At 41.0% G+C, this 23,325-nt stretch overlaps 1 long non-coding RNA gene across 1 annotated transcript; it reads right to left on the bottom strand.

Moving 5' to 3' along the window:
- Positions 1–9,501: 9,501 nt before the first annotated feature.
- LOC144367494 (uncharacterized) lies at positions 9,502–22,072 on the bottom strand. Its single transcript, XR_013426929.1, has 2 exons — positions 21,990–22,072; positions 9,502–17,730 (listed from the first exon to the last, which is right to left on the bottom strand). It is a non-coding gene; the product is annotated as an uncharacterized LOC144367494 (long non-coding RNA).
- Between the last annotated feature and the right edge of the window lie 1,253 nt (positions 22,073–23,325).

Raw genomic sequence — 23,325 nt, 5'->3', positions numbered from 1 at the left:
AAGATGTCTGATGATCCTGATAACCACAGGATGTTCCAGGGAGATAGGTAACTGCAGGATGTCTCCCAGGCAGGATGTCTCCCAGGGGGCTGTTTCTTGTAAATGTCAGGCTATTCTTTGAAGGAGAATTTCCTTCTAGCCCCTGACATTTCTTAGGAAGTTTATTTTATTTATTTTTTAAGTACTGGGGATATAACACATTTTACCACTGAGCTGCATCCCAATCCTTTTTTTTTTTTTCTCGAGACCAAGTTACTTAGGGTCTCTAAGTTGTTGAGGTTGGCCTTGAACTTGTGATCCTCCTGTTTCAGCCTCCCAAGTCACTTCTAGAGGTGAACTAGCAAATCCATTTCAAAAAGTCACTTCCAATAGACAATTTCTGAATTTTTAAAACAAATGGACGTTTACCAGAATCGTTATTTACTATCTTGCTTCCAAGCTCTTTACAACTAGAAAGTCCAGATGTAGGGAAAAGTTTTCCTTCAAAAGGATAGGGAGGGGGGCGTGGTGGTGCACGCCTGTAATCCCAGCGGCTTGAGAGGCTGAGGCAGGAGGATCATGAGTTCAAACCCAGCCTCAGCAATTGTGAGGCTCTAAGCAACTCAGTGAGACCCTGTCTTTAAATAAAATACAAAAATAGGTCTGGGGATGTGGCTCAGTGGTCAAGTGGTCAAGTGCCCCTGAGTTCAATCCCTAACCCCCCTACCCCCACCTCTACAAAAAAAAAAAAAAAAAAAAAAGGATAGGTACTGCCATACCCAGCTCCAGATTTTATTTTTTTCCTCATGATTTCATTTTGTATCACACATCAATGCCAATCCTAAGGTCAAGAAAATTTACCCCTGTGTTTTCTTCTAAGGTTTTTTTTGTGTTTTACTCTTTTATTTTTAGACCTTTTTTGTTGAACCATTTTCAGTTAATTGCTGTATATGGTGTGGGATAGGGGTAAGCTCAGCTTGATTCTCTTGCATATGGGTAGCCAGTTGTTCCAGCCCCTTTTCTTTCTACCTTGATCAGTCTTAGAAACTTTAGAAGTTGAGACAGGAGGATTGCAAATTGGAAGCCATCCTGAGAGAGCTCTGTCTCAGAATAAAAAGTGCTGGGCACATAGCTCAGTAGTATGGCACCCTGTGGTCCAATCCCCAGTCCCCTTCCCCCCTAAAAAAAAATCACTGAGCCCATCCCAAAGAAATGTTAATAAAGCAGCTCCCAGCAAATGTGCAGATGCTAATCCAAAAGTCCTTCCTGGGGCTGGGGATGTGCCTGGCATGTGAGCAGCCCGGGTTGGACCCTCAGCACCACATACAAACAAAGATGTTGTGTCCGCGGAAAAACTAAAAAAAAAAAAAAAAAAAAGAAGAAATTCCTTCCTGCCCAGATTACTGACCACCTGTCCCCCACCCTTAGGGTCTTCCCACCTACATTCTATCACTGCAGAACAAAAGACAGGAATGCTGACTGGAATGTGGGAAGTCTAAAAGAAGACTTTAGCCATAAAGGAGGGAAGACCTCCCCCTTCCATGGATTCTACTTCTTGGGTCCCCTTCTTCCTGGGAGAAGTCTTCTCTACTGTCCTTTAATATTAAAGTTTTACTTTCCACTCTAAATCAATCAATCAATCGATCAATCAATCAATCACTGAATGATTTTGGCACCCTTGTCAAAAATCAATTCACTATAGATATGGGATTTTACATCTGGACTCTCGATTCTATTCCATTACCTTTACATCTGTTAAATTGCTAGTATTAAACTATTTTGATTATTGTAGTTCTGCAGTTAAATTTTGAAATTGGCAAATGTGAATCTTCAACTTTTTTCTCCTTTTTGAAAATTGTTTTCACCATTTGGGGCCTTTGCAATTCCAAATGAATTTAAGAATTAATGTTTCCAATTCTACAATAAAAAGACATTAGAATTTTAGAGGGATAGCATTGAATCTTTAAATTGCTTTGAATATACTTGCCATTCTAATCATGTTACATTATCCAGTCCACATGTGTTCCTATTTACTTAGGTGTGCCTCAATTTCTTCTAGCAATGTTTTGCATTTTTTTTTTTTTTTCTGTACCAGGGATTTCACCCAGGTACTTAACTACAGAGCCACATCTCAGACATTTTTATATTTTATTTAGGAGATAGAGTCTTGCTAAGTTGCTTAGGCTGGCTTTGAAATCACAATCCTCCTGCCTTAGCCTCCCCAACTGCTGGAATTACAGGCATGTGCCACCAAGCCTGGCTGTTTTTAATGTCCTAGCCTTTCATCTCCTGGAGTAAATTTATTCCTAGGTATTTTATTATTTTTGATGCTATTGTAAGTGGAATTGCTTTGTCAATTTTCTTTCCAAGTAGTTCATTGTTGATATGTAGAAACAGTTGATTAAAAAATATATATACTTATATATATATTTAGTTGTAGATGAATACAATACCTATATTTTATTTATTTTTAATGTAGTGCTGAGGCTCTAACCCAGTGCTTCATGCTAGGCAAGAGCTCTACCACTAAGCTACAACCCCCAGCCCAAATATATATATATAAAGGTGTAAATGGACACAATACATTTGTTTTTATGTGGTGCTGGGGATCGAACCCAATGGCTCACATGTGTTAAGTAAGCACTTCACCACTGAGCCACAACCCCAGGCACACTCTTAATTTTTGTGTTGATCTTGTACCTTGTAGCTTTGCCAGACTTGTTAACATTTTTGTGGAACTTTTGGCATTTTCTATATAAAGTTCATGTTATCTATGAATAGGGATAGTTTTTTGTCTTATTTCTGTTATGCTCGAATTTGGGACCCCCCAAAAGACCACCAGAGACCAAGATTGATGTAAGCAGCAAAGAGGTGTTTATTGCAAGCTAGCTCAGTCCTCTGTGTGTACCCAGGAACTGGTGATGCTGAGAGGCCCCGAGTCCAGGATTTGCAGCAGTTTTATACACTCTTTGGGGAAGGCAGGGACTTCACATATATCATAACATCTCTTAGCAAATCATCACACACCACGGGAAAATCATAAAACAAGTCTAAAACACGATTAGCACATTCACTGGCAGGAACAAGTTGGGTAGGGGTGATTGGTTAGTACAAGAGGGGGATTCATTTGAACTGACTGGTTTAAGCCAAGAGGGGTGTACGTGCTGAATTACATGGTTTCCCAACTTGTTATCAACCACCATAAACTACTGGGAGGGTCATCTGGCATCCCAGGTATTTCCCTGTCTCATGCTGATCGGTGGCTGCTAGGGGGCTGCTATGGATTCCCACCTAGCCTAACTGAGTCAGGGACACCTGGCGTAGCAGATCTCTCCTGTAGATTAACAACTCAGCAGGGTGGGTATGTGCCTAGGAGTGCTTTGTGGGTCTTTCCAAGGACAAGGGTCACGCCCCCTTCCTTGGACAGGCTTTGCTCTGAGGTAGAGGCTGGTTTTTCAATTTCCTCATCTGGATGCCTTTTATTCATTTTCTTGGCTAAATGCTTTGACTGAACCAATCTTAGTTATTTAATTTCTACATATTGTGAATTTTCCAGTTTTCTTTCTACTATTGATTTCTAGCTTCATTCCATTGTGGTCAGATAAGATACTTAGTATGATTTTGTAAGGGTCCGGCGAAACGTCAGAGGGAGAGACCACCCAAGAGACTGACTCCATGCAATTGGCAAAAGGGGATATTTATTGGGGATCCATTCCAGCGTGCTGGGACTCTGTGCTCACTCAAGGAGGGAGAGCAGCCCAGAGCCTAGAGCCAAGGTCAAGCAGAGCTTAAGTACACTTTTTGGAGAGGGCAGTGGGCTTTGCATACATCAGAACAAATCATCATGAGGCGCGGGGAAATTGAACAACAACTCTGAGACATGATTGGCACATTCATTGGCGGGAACAGGTCGGGCGGGGGTGATTGGTCATTCGTAAGCCAGCTGCACATTCAAACTGATTGGTTCGGGCCCTGTGACGAACTGCACAGGGCCCTAGGCTAAATGGCCAGTAGGGCGTTGTTTTAACTATCAGGAATCTGGGTGTAACAGAGGAACTTAATAATACCTGATCTTTTACATTCAAGCTTTCCAGCTTAGAAACTTTACCCTTTCATTTTCAATATTCAAAATTCATTGAACATATCCATGTGCTCTTGAGAAAAATATTGCTGTTGTTGAGGGGGTATTCTATATATGTCTGTTAGGTATAGTGGGTTTATAATGCCATCAAGTCTTCTTCTTGAATTTTATTATTCTGTCTAGATGTTCTATTTATTATTGAAAGTGGGGGTGTTGAAGTGCATCAAAAAAGACCTCAAGTAGGAGCAACTGGAGATGGAGGAAAAACACAGAGACAAAGAAATCAGACATTTTCAAGTAAAGTTGGGGCCAGGTGGGGCACTGCACTCTGATTGAGGAAGAGTGACCCAGAACTAGCTCTACAAGTTTATTATATAGGGCCTCACAATCAGGAAGTTAAACTATAGGGGCATTGTAAATTGTTCAAGGCTTATGAATTATAAAGAGGCTTCTTTGTGCACTAAAACATTACAGAGCTAGAAACATTTTTGCAGCTATCCTGCTGCACCCAGGAAGCCCATTGTACTGGAAGGTTAGATAACTGTTAGCATTAGAGCTGAGTGTGGAGGCCTGGCTTTTTCTGATACCCTAAGAGCAGTGGATAACTGGGAGCTCATCCGATCTTCACATTGAAGTCTCCAACTACTACTATTTCTTCCTTCAATTCTGTCAGATATTCATATATTTTAGGAACTCTACTATTGTTTTATCTTCTTGAGTGATTTATAATCTCTCTCTCTTTCTCTCTGGTACTGGGGATTGAACAATGGATGCTCCACCACTGAATCACATCTCTAGTCCTCTTTAAGTTTTGAGAAAGTGTCTTGCTAAATTGCTGAAGATGACCTCAAACTTTCAATCCTCCTGCCTCAGCCTCCTGAGTCATTAGGATTGCAGGTGTGCAATACCATGACCCACCTTCTTTGTGTCTTGTAACTTTTAAAAAAAAAATCTTAAAGTCTGGGCTGGAACTGTGGCTCAGCGGTAGAGCGCTCACCTACCACGAGCAGGACCTGGGTTGGATCCTCAGCATCACATAAAAATAAAGGCATTGTGTTGTGTCCATTTAGACCTAAAAAGTAAAAAATTAAAACAAACAAAAAACAGAACAACAACAACAATAAAAAACACTTAGTCTATTTTGTTTGATGTTAATATAACCACCCCAGCTCTCTTTCAGTTACTAGTTATTTGTAATATCTTTTTCTATCCCTTTAATTTCAACTCATTTGTATCTTTGCATCTAAAATCAGTTTCTTGTAGACAGTATGTAGTTGGATCATGTGTTTGTTTTACCTTGTTTGTGTTGGGGATGGAACCCGGGGCCTTGCACATGCTAGACGAATGCTCTGCCAGGAGCTACACCCCCAAACCACATTGCTCTTTTTAAAAAAAATTTTTAGTTGTAGATGGACACAATACCTTTATTTCATTTATTTATTTGGTGCTGAGGATGGAACCCAGTTCCTCACACATGTTAGGCGAGCACTCTATCACTGAGCCACAATCCCAATCCATTCCATTCCTTTTTTAAGGCTGAAAAGTATTCTGTTGTACATATATGACACATTTTGTTCATTAAGTCATCTCTCCATGGACATTAGAATTGCTTCCTTGTTATAGCTGTTGTGAACATGGGCCCTGTCTACTTTTTTGGTACTAGAGATTGTGTGTACTCTGCCACTGAGTTACACCCCAGGTGTTGCTGAATTGCTGAGGCTGGTCTTGAACTTTCAATTTTCCTGCCTCAACCTCTTCAGTTGTTGGATTACAGATGTAATGGTCAATTTGATTTGTCAATTCGATTGGATTAAGAGATGCCCATGATTAAGAGGTTTATGACTGTGTTGATGAGGGTGTGTTTATGAATGATTGGCATGTGGATTAGCCAATTGAAATGGAGAGCCTCCCTAAGCCTGGGCAGCACTGTCCAATATGATAATGACTTGACTGGAATAAAAGTCAGAAGAAAAAGGAAGCAACAGATGCAAGCTCCATTCTTCTTGAACTGGTTCTGGATTGCTGCTGTGATGGTCTGAGGAAGTGGGACTCTTGCTTCTTCACTCTTCCAAAGCAGACTCCGCCAGTGATTCTCCAGAAGCCTTTGGTCTTGCACCATGGATTCCTCTTGTTCTGGGGCTTTGGCCTCTTGCAGCTACTGGTTCTTCCAGCTCTCCGGCCTGCAGACAGCCATTGTGGACTATCCAGCTTCTGGTCATAGCCAACCTAATAAATCTGCCTTTTAAAAATTTTTTGGGGGACTGGGTTGTGGCTCAGTGGTAGATTACTTGCCTAGCATGTGTGAGACATTGGGTTCGATTCTTAGCACCACATATGAATAAATAAAATAAAGGTCCATTGACAACTAAAAAATATTTATTTTTTTCCTTTTTTTAAGATTTTGATGGATCTTTATTTTATTCATTTACTGAGAGGCAAGTGCTGTACCACTGAGCCACAACTCCAGCCCCATAAATCTCTTTTTCATAATTATACTTCCTGTTGATTCTCTTCCCCTAGAGAACCCTAATAAAAGACATGAGCCACTTTGCCTGGTAAATTCATTGTTCTTTTTCCCAATCTTCCTCCTCCTCCTTCTACTCCTCCTTCCTTTCTTTTCCTTTTTTTTTTTGTACCAGGGATTGAACTCAGGGACACTTAACCACTGAGCCACATCCCCAGATCTTTTTTTGTATCTTATTTAGAGACAAGGTTTCACTGAGTTGCTGGGGCTGGCTTTCAACTCTCCATCCTCCTGCCTCAGCCTCCCAAGTTGCTGGGTTTACAGGCCTGTGCCATTGCATCAGGCCCTCCTCCTTTTTCTTCTCTCTCTCTCTCTCTCTCTCTCTCTCTCTCACCAAGTATTGAGCCTAAGAATGCTTACCCACTGAATCACATCCCAATTCCTTTTTATTTTTTTATGTTGAGACAGAGCCTCATCAAGTTGCCCAGGTTGGCCTGGAACTTGCAATCCTTCTGTCACTGGGATATAGGCATGTGCCACCACCCCCAGCCACCACCACCCCTCCCCTTTTTTTTTTTTTTTTTTTGCTAAATCACTCTCTTGCTAAGAATAGAAGAAACTCATAAGGACTACAGCAATGGCCCCAGGTGTGACTCCTTTGCCCCATCATGACCATTTGGTCCCAAATTGGACAAAGCAGGGACAGATTTGAGGAAAGTGAGGCAGCTGTATTGCTAGCTACCTAGAAATACCATTCTCAGAGAATAAAGCAGACATGAGCAAAACATGTAGTTGAGAATTCTGAAGTTTTGTTTAAGGGCATGATTCCAGGTCCCTCTTGGCCCAGGTGTACTTCTTTCTTTCTTTTGATTATTTACATACTCCAGTATCCTTCCGATCCACCATTTTCTTGTCTAAGCTAGTATTTTTGGAGTTATGTCCCTTACAACCAAATCACATGATCATAGTATTCCATTTCAGAAATTCTCTTGTTCAGGAGAGTGAACAAGAGAAATTCTGAAATGGAATACTGTGATTATCTTAGCTTAGATTCTCCCAGAAGCTGACCAAGGATTAAAGTGCAAATTATTTATTGAAGAAATTTTCCTGGAAAAAGCCAAAGAGAAAATGTAGGATAAACAAGAATGTGAAGCTGAGAGGAGTTCTGGATTATAAATGACACCTTAGAGTTTGTCCTACTTCAGGGCAAAAAAGCTAGATGATGATGATGATGATGATGGTGATGATGATGATTTTGCACTGGGGATCGAACCCAGGGCCTTATGCCTACAAGGCAAGCACTCTACCAACTGGCTGTGTCCCCAGCCCAAAGGTGCTGGACTTTTGAACTCACACATCAGTCACTGAATATAGGTTCCCCTGGAAGAGGGCAGAGAATGGGTAAAGTGACTCCAATGTCCAGCAGCAAGCATCTGAAGGCTGTGGGTATAAGCCACAGCAGAACATACAGAATATGGGTTCACAGTGCTGGTAAAAGAAATTTGTGGAGATGAAAAGACTTCCCATGTTTATGGATAAGTAGAATTAGTATTCTTAAAATGGCCATAATACCAAAAGCAACATACAAATTCAATGTAACCCTCATCAAAATACCAATGACATTCTTCAGAGCACTTGCCTAGCATGTGTGAGGCACTGGGTTCAATTCTCAGCACTGTATATAAATAAATAAAGTCCATTGACAACCAAAAAAATATTTTAAAAAAAGAAGACAAAAAAGAAGAAAGTGTTGGGTGTTGGGGACTGTAGCTCAGTGCTGGAGCACTTGCCTAGCACAGGTGAGACTCTGGGTTCAATCCCTAGCCCCCTCCCACCAAATGTGTGTGTGTGTGTGTGTGTGTGTGTGTGTGTGTGTTTAAGTGCTAGGAGGCTGTCAGCTTTATTTCCCCTTTCTAGTTTTTACAATGCCTTCTAATGCTCTATATGCGGCACCCTGTATCAAATAGGTGCTGAGTAGATAAGAAAAGAGGTTCCTAAGAGTTTTTCTACCTCTGTACCAAAGGCCTCCCTGCCAATAATGGTCAGGCAATATAATGATGATCATAATAATGTTTAGCTATATTGAACACTTACTATATGCCAGGAAGTACTCTGAGTGCTTTATATTCATTATCTCATTTAATCTGAGAAGTTATACAGAGAGGAGCCACATCCCCAGCTGCTGAGGGCCATTACCAAGTAGGAATGACGCATCGAAATTTCCTTGCCAAGCGTACCCCATGCTGCTTAGAGGACATTTATGGGACATTGCATGCATGCTTTAATGAGGTGACCTTGCTCAAGGACCTAGGCAGATCCGGGTTTAGAGCTGATCAGGTTTGAGGAAGTAACCGGCTCCTTGAGTTTAAGGCGTTGCCAGTTTAAGATAATGGGTTTTAGGGAAGTTGGAAGTTGAAGATTATTGCTGGGATTAGGGTGTTCCTGCTGCTTGTTCCCGTTGAGTTCTCGTGAGATTGAAATGGGATTTGGAGAGAGCCTCGTGGAGTAGGTGGTTTGTGCGGGAGACGGCAGAACGCGTTTGCCCCTGGACCTGTGTGGAGGTGGTGTGAGAGCTGGAATAAAGAATTGCTGTTTGAACCTACAAAGCTGTGAGTGCCTCGTGATTCTGGTGCCAAGCCGAGACATTGGCCTTTGGCACCCAGCCCCTGAGAGAGATACCATTATAGTATGATTTCCATTTTATGGAGAAGAGCCTAAGGTAATAAATGGGAGAGCTATAATCTAAATCTTTAGGCTATATGAGTCCAGAAACCAAGCTCTTGGCCTCACTCTCTGAAAGGTATAATTAATGGTGAAAGGGTTTGATTTCATATATGTTAAATAAACAACAAAACCTATAAAATAAAATATCGATAATGCAAGAAAAGGGCTGGGGATATAGCTCAAGGTGGAGTGCTTGCTTAGCACATGGGATGCCTTGGTTCAATCCTCAGTACTGAAAAAAAAAATAAAGAAAAAACATGAGAAACAATTTTATTAGAAATATCCTAACATATTTTCTGGACAAGTAATCAAAACATAAATAAGGACATAGAAGATATGAACATATAAATTTCTTTTACTCTGAAAACAACCAGTATAACTCCTTTTCAAGTTTCATGGACAGTGACAAAATTCAATAAATATTAAACTACATAGAATATTTCAGTTTTGAAAAGTAGAAGCCATTCTCTGAGCAAAATGCAGCACAACTAACAATAATATAAAACATGCCACTTAGAAATTTAAAAATATAAATAGTAAATTATCCTTAAGGAGTACATCAAGATTAAAAACAGACTGTTTGGAAAATAATTTGAGGTTGGAGTTGTGGTTCAGTAGTAGAGCATGCCTAGCATGTGTGAGGCACTGGGTTCAATTCTCAGCACTGCATATAAATAAATAAATAAAGGTCCATCAACAACTAAAAAAAATTTTTTTTAAATAATTTAAATAGCCAAAGTTATATGTAGAGGTAAATTAGCATCATTAAATGCTTTTTAGTTTCAAAAAGAGAGAAAAATAAAATGAATGAATTATGCATACAAATTGAGATTTTGGAAAATAAGGTAACAATAATTATTCCCTCCAAGTGAGAGAAAGGGAATATTTGACATAGAAAACCGAAAACAAAAAAAAACAAAAACCCAAAAGCCTAAGAGCTGGTGAGATGTGCTTTGTGCCTGTGGATAGACAAGTACATAGTAGTGTCTGTGTAAACTTGGTCTTCTGACATGCAGCTCTAGATTTTTCTACATTTGAATATCCTGTACCTCTATTGTGGCACTGTACATGTTGCTTGACAGTGAGTTTTTCCATTTATGACTTTCTTACTATTAGACTTGACAGGACAGAGACCATCTCTCCATGCTCATTGTATTCTTGGGGCCTGGTGTGTGGCGTTGGACCCTTGATAAATATTTGCTGAATAGGATCAATGGATGAGTTCAAGTATCGGCTCCCATGTCTCCCACGTTGTATTCAGCCCCAGAGTTCCTTCTGTCTCCACTGCCTAGCCACATGCCCCAAGCCAATGTCATGAGGCCTGAAATGAATTATTCTTACAATAAGGGACAAACAATGAAATATCTGTCTAATGGAATGTTATGTAACCAATAATAATTGTGTTGGCAATGTGAATAAAATATGAAGATGTGGGGCTTTGCTTTTCTTCTTATTTCCACCTATCCACTGAATAATCAAATATTTCTTTTGTAAAATGGCAAATAGTCTTCTCTACCCTCAAGGCCCAGTTCAAATGCCACTCTCTTCTGGGGACTTACGCTGATTTCTCCAATCAGGAAAAAAAAAAAACAAAACTTGCCTTTTCTGGGATTTCACAGCATCAGCCCCTCCCTCTGGTCTCTTAAAATTTCTGCTTTTGGTTATTTGTGTGTGCTAATGAGTCGACAGCACCCCCTAGCAGGATTGCAGCTTTCCTATGTACTACCACCTCTGATAAGAAGGTACACTGTGAAGTTCATCTGGACTTGGAAATCATCTCCCATGGTGAGGGGCTTGGGCAGGGTGGGGAGGGCACAAATGCACAGGTTTGAATGGGTGGTTGCTTGAATGACAGAGACCATGCTGGACTCACAGCATGCCAAAGCAAATGATCACAGAGTCCCCAGACAGATTTCAGCAATGCTCAAGGACCAGTCCATGTACACTCACCTACATTGTACCTGGCTGGGAAAAGTTCCCTGAAGCAAGTTGTATGGCATTAGCCAAAATGAGGAAAGAAGAGGGTGTATGCTGTCACAATACCTGGGGTGGATAAATGCAGTGGAGATAGGTGTTTACTGTATTTGTGCCCAGATGAACAGGAGGACATTCCAGGCATAGGGACCCAACTTATCCTAGTTACTTTAGAGCTACAGCATTGGAGAGCCCTCCAATCATTTCACTTGGCTATCAGAACAATCTTTCTCTAAAGCCATCCCCCTCACTCACTCCTCTGCTTAGAAACTCTTCAGTGGTTCCCCATAACACTTGAGAATTGGCCTGATATCCCAGGCTCATGTGTTCTGGTGTCCACAGATGTATCATCTCCTGCCATGCACCCAAACTGAACATTTCAGTTTGCTCCTCACTCCAATGCCTACAGTGCATTCTCAGTAGTCAAACTGAATCATGCTACTTCATTGAAATAGAAATGAAAGGGTTCTCACTGGCCAAATCTGGGACAATTCTGGCACCAAAATCATTCAGGATAATAATTATAAGGTCATTGGAAAATCAGAAATCCAAGAGCCCCTACTAACAGTAAATATGTAAACAAGTGGGCAAAAGAATGTCAAATGTTGACTAATAAATGTGGAGTGAATAATCCTTAGAGTTGAGAAGTTAGTATATTCTAACCATCATGATATTTATTCAGGCAAGGATTATCATCCATCAGTAGATGTTAAATCTATTTATAACCTCTGAGAATGGAGTGGGATGATCAGAAAGTATCTCCCCATGGATTGCTTATTAGTTGTAGGGAAAAAAACAGTAATTCTAAATTGAGAAATCAGACAATGCCTTGACTGAGTGATCAAAATTTAAATCACCAAAGACACTGAGGACACAATATCACTTACACAGTCTTACGCCATGAATGCATTACTCATATATAATAATGAAGAAACAGAAAACAAACCAAAAGGAGAAACATTCTATTAAAATAAAGGGGAAGATTGCATTCTTCAATAGTGTCAACATCATAAATGACAAAGAAAGGTTACCTATTCTAGATTAAAAGATACTAAAGAGAAATAACAACTTAATGAAACACATCATTCCTAGACTGGATCCTGTATACTACAGGGGAAAATACTATATAAAGGACATCATAGAAACAGTTTACAAGAGAGGTGGTTAGCTGCCGTGTTGCATCAATATTAAATTTAGTGAAGTGGGCAATTGCATTATGGTAGGAAATATACACTATATTTAGGGGTAAAAGAACATGATGTATGCAACATATTTTCAAATAGCTCAGAATAAAAGCCATTGTATAAGTGTTCAGGATAGAGAGCAAATTATAAAACAAATGGGGTAAATGTTAACAATAGCCTTTTGTTCTTGTCTTACAATATTCTGAAATTTTAAAATTGTTCCCCCCACCAAAAAAAGTTAAACCCCAAATTCCAAGTTCTTTACCATATCCCCCCCCAGTATGTTCCTGTCACAGCCCCAGCTACACAGAATTTCAGTTTTCCTAACATACCAAGGTGTTTCCCACCTCTAGACCTTTGTGTGCCTACTGTTTCCTTTATATAGAATTCTCTTCCTTCTATTCAGGTCTCAGGAATACAGTAATTGTCACTTATCAAAATGATCTTCTTTATACCCCCCTCCCCCACATTTAGATTTATTGTATTCTTTAATAGCACCCTAAACTTTTCCTTCACAACACTTAACACAGTCTTATATAAGGATTTGTATTTGGGGAGGATGGCTTAATGTCAGTCTTCCCCAGAAGCTTGGAGGATTCCTGAAACTAGGGCTCCTGTTTGACTCATGAATGCATCCTCAGCATGGGCTACTGAATCTGGCACATCAGTGAGCACTCAGTAGACAGCTGACTGGTTAAATAATGAATTCTAATCTCCAATTTACCTCCAAACTTTTGGCAGCTCTCAGAGAATGTACCCTGCATTCCATCTCTAGAATTATTCAAGAGGCTTTGTCTTTCAAAGCTTCTTAGATTCCCCACCATCACATTAGTATTTGAAACAAAGAGGCCATGGTAAGGAGGGGGGAGCTCAGGAGAGGCATGTTAAGGGAGAGATGCTGAACCAGAAACCTGGAATCACAGAGGAGGAGTTATCAAGGAGGCAGTTTGTTGATCAGGCTGGTGCTTAGAAGGAGAGTCTGGTAAGGAGAGATGACCAGTAATTGAAGCTGTTAGCACAAAGAAATCTCACCTTGGGTACAACAAAAAAGGGTCCAGGGATGGGGCAGAGACCCTGCCTTAAGGGCTAAGCAGAGAAAAACAGCAAATAAGCAGCACATAGGAGAAAGAGTGATTACTGAAGGTAAGAGTGGAGGAAACTTGGGCACTGAACTTCCTTCTTTCTTGTTCAAAGACCAGCAATCTGGAACCTGGTGGGTTAAGGCAGATGAAAGGCTGGAACTCTGAATCCTGACTCGGGGCACTGAATTTAACCTTCCCAGACTCCAAGTCCTCATCTGCAAAATCAGAGTAGTGCTAGTATTTATTTTATGGGGCTGCTGTCAGGGTTACCTGAGGTCATCTTTGGAAGGCCCTTTGAACCACATTTGGTCTAAGGTCTAGGGAATGAATGACATTGCGTGTGCTTGCACAGCAGGAGAGGATGTACTCGTCCCAACTATGGGGACCATGTCCTAAATTCAGCCTTTCCTCAACAAGAGTTTCTGACAAGAGTCAAGACAGCCCTCCTTACCATCTTGTGTTACATGTCCCCTTCCTCTGATTTGATCTCTATTAAAAAAAAAAAAATCCTATGATGGGGGAGATTCCTTTTAACATCACTCTTTCCTCCACAGCCTCCTTTTGAAGTCATCAAAGTGGGAGTTTGCCCACTTGATTGCAATTAACCCTCACCTAAGAGCACTTTGTACCCTGTTTTTCAGGTAATGACACCTCCTCATCACAGCTACCTTCTGTGAATATAAGCTAGGATTCTCAGGCCCCCTACTTGGGGGTGCCACTAATGTCTGCCCGAAGCTTCTGACCATCCCATCTCTGAAGGAAAGAGAGATATGTGGATACCATTTCACAGTTTAGAAAGCACATCCCCCCAGCAGACTCCCCACTTCATCCTCACAACTGCCCTGTGAGGTAGATACAGCAGATAATAATAACTATACTGGTCCACATTTACCAAGCATTTACAATGTACCGTGCTCTATGTTAAGCATTTTCATGTGTGATCTCATTTAAACTCAACAACATCCTATGAAATAGATTCAATCAGTGTGCCCATTTTACAGAAGAGAAAAACGAAGTGGTTAGAACTTGCCCCAAATCAAAGAGGTAGTAGTAAGTAATGGAGCTAGGATTTGAACCTCAGACTGTCTGACTCCAAAGCCACACTCTTAACCCTCCCTGTAATACGGCCTCGCAAAGCAAGCATATTCTTTCCCAGATGTTATTCTGCTAAATTGAACTCAGAGAGGTAAAGTGATTTTCCTAGTCTCACAACCAGAAAGTGGCAGAGCTAGGATCCACATTTGGATCCTTTGGCTCTAAGGCCTCTGACACCAGGAAGCTCTACTGGCTGAACTTGATTGACAAAGAACTAGGTCTTGCCTTGCCAGTGCTGCTCAGCCCAGGGCAGTGTCTTTGCAGAAATTCCTTTCTGGTATTAACTGAGAAATTTTATGTTTTTCTGAATCTCAAAAACAATTGGTGGGGCTGGGGTTGTAGCTCAGTGGAAGAGTGCTTGCCTAGCATGTGTGAGGCACTGAGTTTGATTCTCAGCACCACATAAAAATAAAGGTCCATTGACAACTAAAAAATATTTTTTAAAAAATTGGTGAAGAAATTGGAAATATGGGGAAAAGCACTATAATTCTCCTGTGAGAACGAATGCTTAACAATACAGAGGAATTTAAAAGCAAGAAAAGGAAGTGTTGACACAGGGAACTTGAGGTTAAAGTACACATTTCTGAAATTTGGGATAAGGACCACATAAGAAAAAAAGTTGTTGCAATTTAATTCATTCTTTTGTAACTGTTGACATATTAAAAATTTATTTATGCCAGGTGCACATGCCTGTAATATAAGGCAGGAGGATGGCAAGTTTGAGTTCAGCCTGGAAAACTTGTTGAGACGCTATCTCAAAATAAAAATTTAGAAAAGGGCTGGGGATGTGGCTCAGTGGTAGAGCACTGGAAAAAACTATATCTGTGGGTCTATGATTAATAGTGAGTCACACTAACAAATAAGATAACATGTTTACATGCATAGTATATTTTATACAAATTCTGTGAATGATGGTCCAAGAAATAAAATGTTTTGGAAATAAGCCTTATATTGGCAATTTCAACTCATGACTGTGAAGTTCTGTCAACCTAGTTATTTAAACACTTTGCTATTTAAATATTACCCAATAGTGTTTGTTGGCATTTCCAGTTTTTGGCTACCTGCTATGGCCTACAGTTCTTTTCTTTTTTGGTACTAGGGATTGAACTCAGGAGTGCTTAACCATTGAGCCACATCCCCATCCATTTTTTATATTTCATTTAGGGACAGAGCCTCACTAAGTTGCTGAGGCTGGCTTTGAACTTGCAATCTTCCTCAGCCTCCTGAGCCTCTGGGATTACAGGGGTGTGCCACCACACCCAGCCTGGCCTACAGTTCTTTTAAACTGCTACTACATGTGTTTTTACTTGTTTTAAAAAACACAGAAAGTTAATGAAAAATATAGAATAACAGATTTTCAGGAATTCATAAGAATTCCAGTTTTTCATTTCTAAATTTGGAAGATTAATATCTTTGGGAATTTGGAAATCTTAATTAACAAGACTTTGTTATTTGAGCTTCCCAAGCAACACAGTGGGATAGCAGATGGTGCCCAGAGGCCCTCTTCCTTCACCTCCAGGAAGCATCCACACAGAAACTGGTCCTGAGTGGGGACAAGCTTCCTTCACCAACATCACTCTAGAGAGGTCTGAAAAGAGGTCACTCTAGGGAACTATGGGTTGAGCCTGAAGCACTGGTCTTAAGCACCAAAATTCTATGTCATCTCAAATTTCATATCAATCATTGGTACAAACGTTCACTTTCCTCCCAGGGAGCCTGAACACTTTAGTATGAAAAGTGTTCTGTATAACTTATCACTGAGAAAAATGAATGCTCCATAAATGGATGCCTTGTCAAACTCACAGCCTTAATTCCACCGTGTCCAGCACAAGAAGTGGCATATTAGCACCGACTGTGGAGTCAGACAGGCAGACCTGGGTCCGAATGCTGGTTCTGCCACATACTGGATGTGTGACTTTGGGCAAGTCCCTTAACTTCTTGGAGACTTAGTTTCTCTGTCTGTAAAATGCTGATAATATCAATAACTCAAAGATGTTGTGAGGATTAAATGAGATAATTCCCATAAATCACATCGCCTGGCACAGAGTAAGCTCCGGATAAATGGGAGATGCTATTGTTTCCTAGTGTGATAGGTCCTAGTATGATAGGCCCAATAATAAAGTCAGGAAGCAAGAGGTTGGGGAAAGCCCTGGACCACTCATTTGCCATGGGTTTCTCCAGGTGGGATTTTCCAGGTAGGGTGGGTTGGCTCAGGGCTGCCCCAGAAGTCTCCATCAGTCCCTCCATATGGGTCCTGCAGCAGGAAGCGGGGTGCCTGGACTGGAAGGCCTCTGGACCATGTGGGTTCCTAGGTTGGCTGGCAAGATTGGCACCCCGGTGTAAGTTCCAGCAGCTCAGAGGCCAGGCACCCATAGACTCTCGGGGCTGCAGGCGTGGTATCACAGACCCCGTGCATGGGTGGCCGTCGAGACCTTTGTCAGCAGCGTGTGGTGGGGCAGGCAGCTCAAGGCCGGTCTTTGGTGCCTCCAGCACCCCTCTTGGTGGTGAAGCCCCTCGCCAGTGTGGTCCCTGTGGCACTGCACGGTTGGACTCAGCCTGTCTCTGGGAGTCAAGGTTGCAGCCACGTTGCAAGTACACTCAGGCCATTTGGCCAAGGGCCGCGCTGGTGTGAGGAGGCTGGCAAGGCCGCCTGGTGTCCAACTTCCTGTGTGCTGGAGGCACTGCTGGGCCTCTCCGGGAGGCGTCCTCAGGCGCTTGGTGTGGTCCGAGTTCTGCCCTAATCTCTTCCCACACATTGAGGCTCAGGTGGGGAGCAGGATGGGTTCTGTGACCTTAGGTTCTGGGCAAAGGTAGACACACTTGCCCTTGATGTTCCTGCAGTGGGTGTTGAGCTGGGAAGCTCTTTCTGCCCTCAGGGCATGGGTAGGTGGCTGGATCTTGGGGTGGCCAAGGGACCCCTAAGGGCCTCACCTTGCCTGGCGAGCAGGCTCACCTCCCCTTCCCTTGGGGGATCGTCCTGGGTGCCCTAGGGGCCTTGCTTCCTCCCCCAGGAGCTCTGGTATCTGGCCCAGTGGAACTAGGCCGGGCATTTGTCCGGAGGCCCCTCCTAGGCAGAAGCCTTCTGAGGGGCTCTGTCTTCAGGCCTTTCTCGTGGAGGGCTCTCCTTGTCATTCTGACTCCTGAATCCTGTAGGGAGAGAAGAAAATCTGGGTAGTATTTCCTCTTCTCCTCCCCCGACCTAATGCTAGCAATATCCTGCCTTGGGAGTCCTAAATGAGATGACTTGGTGGACATCTCTTGGCAATGACTAAGTTCTGTATTTCTGACAGCAGACAAGAGATTGATGGCAGAACCTTGTGGGAATCTGTAAGGGCTCACTTGCTGAAAATAGTGCTGGGTTTGAATTCCAACCACAACACTTTCTTGCAGTGTAATCCTGGTCTAACTACATAATTTTGTGCAGTCTCTGTTCAGTTGTTAGTTGGACAATGATAATAGCAACCTCAAAGGATTCTGTCAGTGTGGATGGTGAATCCATGGGCCATCAGGAAGGCAATGCCCAGTAGTGATAGGTTAAATTGGAAAGAGGAATACAAATTTTACCTTAAGGAAAATTTTTTCTAACTAAAGTATTGGTTCTATACTTTACCCTCTACTAATAATGTCTAATCAGGGGTCCTTGGAGGACAACTGATTTAATTCCTTGAGACAAGAAATAAAAATGGGTCTACAGTATCCTTTTGATACCAGAAAGCAAGGATATTTTCAAGGATATTAGGGGTAGTGATATGAAGACAAATGATAATTAAATGGATTGTCACTGTCCAAGCTATTACAATTTGGGTACCCTAAAATATTTATTCATTAATATGCTTAAGTAAAATATCTGGGAAAAGCGGTGAATCTATAAGTCATTCAAAAGTAGAAAGCTATGATAAAGACTTTCAAAAGGTAGTTGTACCAGGAAAAGTGATAACATGTATCATTTTGATAATAGTAGAAGAATGTTAATAAATGGATATTTTGTTTCTATATTTTCTCTATAAGGAATAAATATTAACTAGTATCTCTCTGTGCAAGGAGGAAAGAATAGAACCAGAAAACTGTGAGTCTGGTAACATCAAGAAAATAAAACCCTTGGGCTGGGGATGTGGCTCAAACGGTAGAGTGCTCGCCTGGCATGCGTGCGGCCCGGGTTCGATCCTCAGCACCACATACCAACAAAGATCACTAAAAGCAGCCTGAATCAAGATGAGTGGGAAAACATCCCAATAAACACATTTAAAAAAAATAAAATAAAATCCTTAATCATGACTGGATAGCACCAAGGAACACATAAAGTCACCAGATGAAAGGAAACTCATGTGTCCTAACGAGAACTAACATAGATAATAAAATAGCCCTGAGAAGCTTAAAATGGTTAAAGTGATAATTTATGTTACGCATGTTTTACCACAACTTTAAAAAGATCTCCAAATTCTAATGTGCAGCCAGGCTTGAGTTTCTGTCTAGGGATATGGCAGAAAATGGTATGTATGAAACCTCAGTGACCCTACCAATTATAAATAATATTGGAATACATAGGTTTTAATCATGCCAAAAATCAGGCATGATTATGATAGGACATGGCTCAGATCATGTAAAACTTGACTATATCAACCCTGGGGAATACACCAAAGTTCAGAAATAATATATATATAATATAATATAAATATAAATAATATATATTAATATATTTAATACATTATATATTAATATATAATATATTATATATTAATATATATTAATATATAATATAAATTATATATATATAAATAATATATATATATAAATCAGTCAAATATGTGACTCTTACTGGGTTCTAATTCAAACAAACTGAAAAAAATTAGTAAATATTTATGGGACAATTTGAAAATTTGAGCCTTTCTGGATTTTTATTTTGAAACAGGGTCTTGCTAGGTTTCCCAGGCTGCCATCGAACTTGTAATCCTCCTGCCTCAGCCTCCTGAGTAGCTGGGACTACAGGGATACACTGTGTCTAGGTTAATGTTTTTTTTTAAAGCATACAAAAGGAAAACAAATAGATAAGGAAAGTTAAAAGTGCCACGTGGTAACAAGAAAAATTTTACCATAAAAAGGTGCTAGTGTTAACTATGAGCAGCTTGGATTTGAACCTGAGACCCACTCAACCTAACAACAGGTCTCTGCTCAGAACCTGCAATCTCAGCTTATTCTGGGATAGTTTCTTTATTCTTTTAGGTCTAGTAGGATCACAAAAACTCTAGGAAGATACACAAATAATAACTGGTAGAATTACTGAAATCCTAGAGAGGCTCCAGGAAGGTGTTGGAAGAATAAGCAAACAAATTTTTTTTAAACTTTCTTTTTTGAGAGAGAGAGAGAGAGAGAGAGAGAATTTTAAAATATTTTTATTTTTTAGTTTTCGGCAGACACAACATCTTTGTTTGTATGTGGTGCTGAGGATTGAACCCGGGGCCGCACACATGCCAGGCGAGCACGCTACTGCTTGAGCCACATCCCCAGCCCAGAATAAGCAAAAATTAAATCCAGTTTTTAGAAATTTTATAACCACTTTTGATGGCAGGTTTTAAAAAATTAGAGAATTTTTTAAAATTAGAGTGTGTGTGTGTGTGTGTGTGTGTGTGTGTGTGTGTGTGTGCATCTGTCTGGTGCTGGGAATTGAAACCAAGACTTCACATTTGCTAGGCAGATGCTCTACCACTGAGCTATAGCCCCAGCCCAAGAATTTTTTTTTTTAATATTTATTTACTTTTTAGTTTTTGGCGGACACAACATCTTTGTTTGTATGTGGTGCTGAGGATCGAACTCAGGCCGCACGCATGCCAGGCGAGCACACTACCGCTTGAGCCACATCCCCAGCCCCAATAAGAAATTCTTTTTTTTTTTTTTTTAAGTTTTTTGGCTGTAGTTGGACACAATACCTTTATTTTACTTATTTTGTGCGGTGCTGAGAATCGAACCCAGTGCCTTCCATGTGTTAAGCAAGCACTCTGCCGCTGAGCCACAACCCCAACAGCCCAAGAAATTCTATAAGCATTGTATTTGTGTATGCTTAAAGCAAATGAAGTAGCTAAAAGAAGTAGCCATCTTGAATTTGTATTTGCAGTTTAAATTATTTAATTAGTTAAATTTGTATCAAAGCCTAAATCTCCTGTGAACAGAAGGCTTTAATTTTTTCCTTTTTGTTAAATAGAGACTAATAAATTGACCAATTTAAATTGAGTACAGAAGGTAGTAGATCTTTCTTTCTAGTCCAGAAGTTTCTGGAATATGATTGTTAGATTTTTGTGAGGACTTCAAATAAGTAGAGGTTATAAAGCACTTGGCAGAGGGCCAACAATGTAGATGCTCTCAAGTCCAGTAACAATGAGTTAATTTACTGGAAAGGGAGAGGTTGACAGCAGAAGTTGACATCAGAGGTGCAGAGCCTAGAGAGGAGAGCTTGGTGGCATGCTGTCTGCTGGTTGATCAGAAAGGCACTCAGTCACCCAGCACCAGCCAGGTGCCAGGCACTGGAGATGTGTTAGTGAGCAGGGTCCTACCATTTTTCCCTCTAAGTCCCATTGTCTGTCTGCTTTTACCCACAAACAGCTCCCTATCACACTTTTCCCTTCAGGCCATTCCCATGGATAGAACTAGGACATGCCAGGACTCTTCCCTTTTCTAGGTTGGGACATTGGCTTCACCACAGAATAGCCCTGGCTTTTATTCAGGGGAAGAGAGCAAAGGTCTCAATTCAGGACGCTAATCTCCACACAAGTGGTTAGGAGCACCAACTTTGGATTGGCTGGTAGAGGTTTCAATCTGACTCAGCTTTTTATTATCCATGACCTTTGATAAGTAATATAATATCACTGAGCCTCACTTTTTTTAATCTATGTAGTAGAGATAATATTCACCCAAAAAGGATTCCTATGAGGAGGATATTATGTATATATGTGTGTGCATGTGTGTATATTCAGTGCATAGTTATTGATCATATATATCTCTGATCTGTATCTATACATGGGATGTAGCTCAGTGATACAGCACTTGCCTAGCATGTGTGAGACCCTGGGTCCCATCCCTAGTACCACAAAACAAAAACAAAAACAATATATATATACTTATACATTTATAATAGATATAGACAGTAAGTAACATTAGTGGCTGCTTTTATTACCTTAATGTTGTGGTTATTTCAGAGTTCACCTCTTGCAGATCTTGAATATTTGTGTATAACAAAATACTGGATTAGACCAATGACAATTTTGAGGGGATACCAGGGATTGAACCCAGAGGTGCTTTACTACTGAGCTACATCCCTAGCCCTTTTTAGTTTTTATTTTGAGACAGGGTCTCACCAAGTTACTTAGGGCTTTGCTAAAATGCTGGAGCTGGCCTCGAACTTGCAATCCTCCTACCTCAGCCTCCTGAGTCACTGGAATTACAGGTGTGCACCACTGCGCCCGGCCAGTTGATGGTGATTTCATTTCACATGTCCCCTGCATTATCAACAGATAAAAAATAAATCAATGAAAAATGTCATAAAGAAAGATTCTTGGGGCTGGTGTGGTGGCACACACATCCATATCCTAGCTGCTAGGGTGAGGCAGAGGATCACAAGTTCAACAGGGCAACTTCATGAGACCCTGACTCAAAACCAAAAATAAAAGGAGCTGAAGATGTAGCTTAGAGGTAAGGCAACCTGGGTTCAATCCCTTGAAACACCCCCCCCACACACACACACACATAGGCCAGGTATGGTGGTGACACCTATAATCCCAGCAATTTGGGAGGCTAAGGCAGTGTATCATAAATTCAAGGTCAGCCTCAACAAATAAGGGTTCAATCTCCACTACCAAAAAAAAAAAAAAAAGTTTCTGGGGGATAAATGTCTCTATAGACAATAGCCAAGGTGGGTAAGTGGTTGGAATACAGAAATTTTATCTAAGACCACAGGATCTAACAGGGATCAAGGCAATTGCTCATAATTGTGAGAGTCATACAACATACGACAACTCCTGGAGATGCTATTCAATTTTTGGTAAATGTAGTTTTGTATAGTTATTACAAAAATTTTCTGTAAATTGTTTTAAGAAAAGGGCACCTTTTCCCAACTCACACAAAGTTGCTAAGAATTTATAAACCAACTGAGGAGCTGACTGTAATTCTCCAGACAACAGAAACTGAACCATAATTTCTTTCTTTTGTGCTGGTATCTAAGAAACCTGTGGCCTAAAGAGCCTGATTTTTCTCAAGGTCTGGGGCAAAGACAGAGATTCCTTGGGGTGGTAGGCAGAATTCTAAACATGGCTCCCCAAGATTCCTGTTCCTGGTTATTCAAACAAACACTAATCTAGATACTGCTGTGAAAGGATTTTACAGATGTCAGGTTCCAAGTCAGTCGATGTTAAAATACAGAGATTAAGACCGGGGGGGGGGGGGGGGGGTGTTGCCATTTTTGTTTGTTTTTGATGCTAGGGATTGAATCCAGGGCCTTGTGCATACTAAAGCATACATTCTACCACTGAGCTACACTCCTAGCAGAGTTTTCCCCAGCTGGAAGCAGAAGAGGAAGTCAGAAATTTGAAGCACAAGGGGCATTGCTGGCTCCACACAGGGAGCTGTGATGAGGAATGCCACCTAGCTGATAGCTAGCAGGGAAGCAGCAAACACTGTCCTACCTGCAAGGAACAGGATTTGGCCAACAATCTAAATGAGCTCAGAAGTGGATTATTCCCTGGGAACTCTGCATAT

This window comes from Ictidomys tridecemlineatus, chromosome 10, assembly GCF_052094955.1.
Source record: "Ictidomys tridecemlineatus isolate mIctTri1 chromosome 10, mIctTri1.hap1, whole genome shotgun sequence".
Lineage (NCBI taxonomy): Eukaryota > Metazoa > Chordata > Mammalia > Rodentia > Sciuridae > Ictidomys > Ictidomys tridecemlineatus.
The sequence above is the reverse complement of the archived record's forward strand: the minus strand, read 5'-3'. Positions and strand labels throughout refer to the sequence as shown.